General features: G+C 36.5%; 1 pseudogene; it reads left to right on the top strand.

The window, feature by feature from the left end:
• The first annotated feature begins 204 nt into the window (after positions 1-204).
• On the top strand, positions 205-4,090 carry LOC143563284 (peroxidase 12-like; annotated as a pseudogene).
• The last annotated feature ends 1,910 nt before the right edge of the window (positions 4,091-6,000 follow it).

Genomic DNA, 6,000 nt, shown 5'->3' with positions numbered 1-6,000 from the left:
TATGTTATCCTCATCATCTCCTCTTCTTTTAATGTCGTCGGAGATGAATTAGTTTTCTTTCTCCTTTCTTCAGTATTTTACAAGAGTGTCGATAAAGATTTTAACACACACATATATATATGACTAATTTTTTTCTTTCATAGGGTACTGACGACCCGTGCGCATGCACCAGGTTTGTCCATGCATGGGAAACCCTATATGCATGAACCATGCATGGACCACACCTTTCTAAACTTTTGGGGACCAAAAAAGCCAATCTTACAAACATGAGAGACTTTGTAGAAACACCTCACCACCTATAAGTAATCCATCACTTTTGTACATAGGTTGTACATCAAATACAAATAAAAGCAAGTAACCTAACCAACAATGGCTTGTAAAGTTACAAAAATGTCTTTTCACACACTTGCAATGAGTGTGAGTGTGTTGGCAGTAATGATAATGCATTTGCAGGGTGTAGAGGCACAACAGCAGCCAATAGTGGAAGGACTTTCTTGGAATTTCTATGAAAGCAGTTGTCCAAATTTGGAATCAATAATTAGAACAGAAATGGAGAGAGTGATCACTGAGGATGTGACTCTTGCTGCTGCTTTGTTAAGAGTTCATTTCCATGATTGCTTTGTTCAGGTATACATACATATATATATATATATATATATATATATCCAATCAACCATATATTCATTTTTAACATTGTTTAACCGGACTTGTCATTGAACCGACTGTTTTTCTGGTTCACTGATCAGACTAGTCGAACTGAACTCAAGAACGGTTGATATTTAAATGGTAGTCTAAAACTTTAATACTCCGTATAACTATATAAGTATCTTTTATTGAAAAATAAATAACATTCACTTTGAAGAAACAATAGACTAATGAAAAAAGGATACTATCTAGTTCTCTCATGTGTTGGGTTTAAATCACAAATGTTACATAAAATAACATTCAAAAGGATTTCACATACACACAAACATAGGTTATCCTACAGTACAAAAGGAGCTTAAAGTGTGAAGCGCACAAATTACTGCGTAGCTATAAGCTCGAAACAAATTAAGCTTAAACGAGATCGAACACAATTAAAGTTGAGTGCCTATTGTTTATATATATATATAAGCTTGATGTTTAAATATCTTCTTCTTAGAAGTGTATATATAATATGCATATCTTGCTTTGCAACTAAAGTTTACTGTTTATTATTTGGGGCAATTTCATAAAATAGTAACCAAGTTTTAAAAGTGTTTTCATATATTTGATGAGAGTTTTATTGTTATAGGGATGGGATGGTTCGGTTTTGTTGGATTGTTCAGCAAGCGGGCCGGTTGATAGCGAGCAAACTGCACCGCCAAACCTAAGTTTAAGGGGGTTCAATGTCATTGAGAGTATTCGTAGTAGGGTTCACGATGAATGCGGTGCGGGTAGTGTCTCTTGTGCTGATATCACTGCATTACTTGCACGCGACGCTGTTGCCTTGGCATAATTTTCGCATACATCTTTCCATAATGTTTTTTTCTCATCGGACCGGTGCCTGATCAATTTTATAAACCGAATGACGTTATAAATAATTTAAAACTTAATATATATAATTATTTTAAAATAATATACTAATCGACTTTGTATTTTGTTGTGAATTTAAAATGTTAACAAAATATGAAACAAGAACTAATCATCATGCAATGTTTAAAATAAACAAAAATGGAGTCTATAAGTTTTGTCGTGAATTTAAAATATGAAGTCTAAAATAGTAAATAAATCACTAAATGAGATTCTATTAGTTTTTTTTTTATTTTTATATTTGGATGTATCATATATGGTCTGTTTTCACAGTTCAACCTATTCAAATAGACTCAATCAAGTCAGTTATGTGGCTGGTTAGTGTTCAATCAAGGACTCCTAACTTCTGACCAGGATTTGTTCACTGACGAAAGGACCCGAGACATTGTCACGAGCTTTGCGGCTAATCAAGCATTGTTTTTCGAGAGGTTTGTTGATGTTATGGTGAAGATGGGGCAAATGCGAGTGTTGACTGGCACACAAGGTGAAATCCGCAAAACTTGCCCTAGTCGAAACTCGGACGATGTTTGGTTATATCAGGTGTTCTCGTACTCGAGGGCCACAAGGCCCGCGACATGGACAACATTTGAAGCTTCTAAGGTTGTTAGGATGTTATTGTTTCTGGTTTCATGTGTGGGGTTTCATGTGTTGTAATGTATCCATGTTTTGAACACGATGAAGACGGTATAGGGGTTAGTAAATAACCGACTTAACCGAACCAAACATTAGATTAACCATGGTTTGGTTAAGCCATAATGAATTAATCGAAAATTGTGGTTTGGTTTTGGTTATGATATGTGGCATAACTAATAAAGTGAACCGAACCAATCAATATACATACATTTAATGAAACTATATGATGTTTTTCAATCTTTATCTCTAGGCATTATGTTGTTTGGAAGAATTCGATAGCTATAAAATTGTGGTTCAATTACATTGTTAATTTACCTCAATCTGTTGCTTTCAAATGATTTTTAGTAAAATTCCAGTTTGTCCCACATAGGAGGCTGAGCAAGTTTTGTTTAAAAATTAAAGAAATATTAAAGGATATGCAATATTTATTTTGCTTTCTGATATCTGTAACAAAAACACAATTACAAGAAAATAAAATAATCTCGTATGTTCATTTGAAACATGGTATCAAAGCAGTGTTATTAGTTCTAAGAACAACCTTCTCATCAATCATCATGTACCAAAACACGTCCCAATCTTTTTCTTTCTTGTCCTTTTTCCAAACCAACAGGGCTGCCATGTCCTACGGTAACCCGGTTTTGAATTTATTGATTAAACCTGCCATTCTGTTTAAGAATGGCCTTACTTTCCAACATCACAATCCAAAAACTTATAGACCATGAAGTAATAAAAGGGTCACAATCCGACACATTTACTTGTTTTATAAAAAAAAAGTTTCAATAATTGCAAAACAACCCTTGACCATAATAGAAAGGCAAATATGGCTCAAACTTTTAATGGAAAACAACGGTGCAACCGACACCATGACTTATGAACTGTCATATCTTATCTCACCATCCAAACCCCCAAAAGATTATATACAAACGACGGGATAATGATCGGACCAGTGACGAACCGGTCCACTGGCCTCACATTTTAACATACTGACGTTATAAATAATTTAAAACTTAAATTAACTATATATATACTAATCCACTTTGTATTTTGTTGTGATTTAAAATGTTAACAAAAGTGTTTAGAATATATAAAATATGAAGTCTGAAATAGTAAATGAAACGATGATAAATGAGATTCTATAACTTTTTTATTTTTTGAAATTTGGTATATTTCCTCAGTTCAACCTATTCAAATAGACTCAACCGAATCAGTTATGTAGTCAATATGTGTTCAATTAATCTAGTTGCATGTGGTTTATTTATATAATCATGTTTTGTACGTGTTTTAGACTGGTGGTCCAGAATATAGCGTTCCTCTAGGTCGAAGAGATGGACTCACATTCGCCACAGTAAATGCAACACTCGGCAATCTTCCATCACCATTTGTCCCTACGGACACACTACTAACCGACCTTGCCGCTAGAAACTTTGACGCCACCGATGTTGTGGCCCTTTCAGGGGCCCACACCCTCGGTGTCACTGATTGCTCATCGTTCGCACGATGACTTTACCCCACACAAGACACAACTATGGCTGAAACATTTGTTAACACCCTTAGAGGTGTTTGTCCATCCCTAAATACAACAAATGTCACTACATCCTTGACATTAGGTCTCCAAACTTGTTTGATAATAGGTACTTTGTCTCTCTAATAAACAATCAAGGACTCCTTACGTCCGACCAAGATTTGTTCACTGACAAAAGGACCCGAGACATTGTCACGAGCTTTGCGAATTAATAATCAAACATTGTTTTTCGAGAGGTTTGTGGATGTTATGGTGAAGATGGGGCAAATGCAAGATTTGACTGGCACACAAGGTGAAATCCGCAATACTTGCTCTAGTCGAAACTTAGACGTCGACTTGGTTATATCGAATGTTGTTGAGGGCCGTGACATGGACAACATTTGAAGCTTTTAAGGTTGTTAGGATGCTATTGTTTCATGTTTCATGTGTGGGTTTTATGTTTGGTATTTCATGTTTCATGTATCATGTTTTGTAATGTATTCATGTTTTGTAATGTATGTGCACTTTGCTTTGTGTAATTTATCAAACATTTGATTGTATTGTATTTTAATTGTCTGGTGAAAAATTATTTTACATATCTCCCCAAACTTATATTCATAAAGCATTTTATACTACGAAGAATCATAAATTGATCCACCAACACGACGAATCTAACTACTCGAACTCACTTAAACTGATAGATAACTCATGGTAATACATATGTTATATGTAATCCTAAACTTCATATGAAGACCACGCGTGCTTTGATCAAGATGCAGACAGTGAGGGTAGTACTAGTGAGCAAATAACCGAATTAACCGACTCAACTGAACTGAAGAACTAACCAATAACTTAGTTAAGCCATAACAGATTTACCAAAAATTGTGGTTCGGTTTTGGTTATGATACGTGACATAACGGAATTAACTAAACCGAACCGATGATATATAAATTCAGTTAAAATATGTGTTGTTCTTTAATCTTCATGATATTTATCTCTAGGCATTATGTTGTTTGCAAAAGTTCAATAGCTATTTAAATTTGTGGTTCTATTACATAGACACATAATTTTATCATCAATTACATATTTTAATATAATATGGAAATGATTGTTGTTACAGACATATATAAGTGAGAATTCTTGATCATATGTTGTGTTAGTATATTTTGCATTATAATGGCTGTTTAGAGAAAGCTTGTTTAGAGAATCAACATGTTTTTCTTCCATTTACTTTTGATACTTTTGGTTTTCTGGCCCCAGAGGCTGTGAATATTTTGAGTAGGGTTTTATGCTTCGGATGCTTCGACATAGAATAGATCGACCCAGTTCCCGTTCTTTTCCGGTGCACTCGCTTTATATCTCCGACACACAAGGAAGGACGCGGTGGGAAGGAAGGAGCCCTAGCCTCTGTCCGGCCGATCATTCCGCTGGCATCTCGCATTCACGCCCCCGTTTGACTGCCGCTCGGGGATGTAGTTGTAGATACGTTAGTCTTAGTGGGTCGTTGGCTCCACTTGTTATCTCCTTCTACGACATGCTGTTGTCGTCGTCATATTCCATATGTCACTTAGTCATCTCTGCCTCGCTGCGGGTCAGCACAGCACCTCCGAAAGAAACGGAGGACTTCATTCAGTGACTCCGCGATCGCCCTCTGAACGATCAGAATAAGGTAAAGCTTGAAGATAAGTTTTGTACTCTATTAATTTCTCGGTCCCTCTAGTCGGGTGGGCGCCGGCCGGTCTTTCGACCAGATCCCCCTAAAAACTGTACGTGCGGGTCTCCCCGCATGCGGCTCACGCCATTTCCATTTCTTAAAGTGCAAGTCCAGTTTTCTCTTTTTTTTGAAAGTGAAAGTCAAGTTAGCCCCTTCTTTCAATTCCAAAGATGCTCTCAAATTGCTGTTAAAGATTATTTTACCCTAAGGCTTCTCGCGGTCAGGAAAGCGTGGCAGAGCGTAGCATGTATCCAGCCATCCGAACTACTTACTGAAGGGCAAGCACCAACGAATTACTCACTTCATTCACAGCGCGGGGGAGAGACAGAGAGGGGTCAGTAATAACTCACAGTCGGGGTAAAAAGGTCCTACTTCCTTACTCACTCAATTCAGTGTGTCGTACACGGAATCTCTTCAGCTCCTAGGTCCCAAAGCTTCGTTTTTAGTAGGATTGGCTTTGCTATTCAAAAGAGGGTTGTGGCGCAGCTTGTTGTCCGTTTGCCTGCCACTTTATTGTAAATGCATTGTAGTAACTAATTTATAAAATGATTATAATTATTGAAGTGAAAAAAAAAATTAATGGCTGTTGGCATGTGAGCAG

This window comes from Bidens hawaiensis, unplaced genomic scaffold, assembly GCF_021521415.1.
Source record: "Bidens hawaiensis isolate Kalapana, Puna unplaced genomic scaffold, B.hawaiensis_p1.1 tig00021352_1, whole genome shotgun sequence".
Taxonomy (NCBI): Eukaryota; Viridiplantae; Streptophyta; class Magnoliopsida; order Asterales; family Asteraceae; genus Bidens; species Bidens hawaiensis.
The sequence above is the reverse complement of the archived record's forward strand: the minus strand, read 5'-3'. Positions and strand labels throughout refer to the sequence as shown.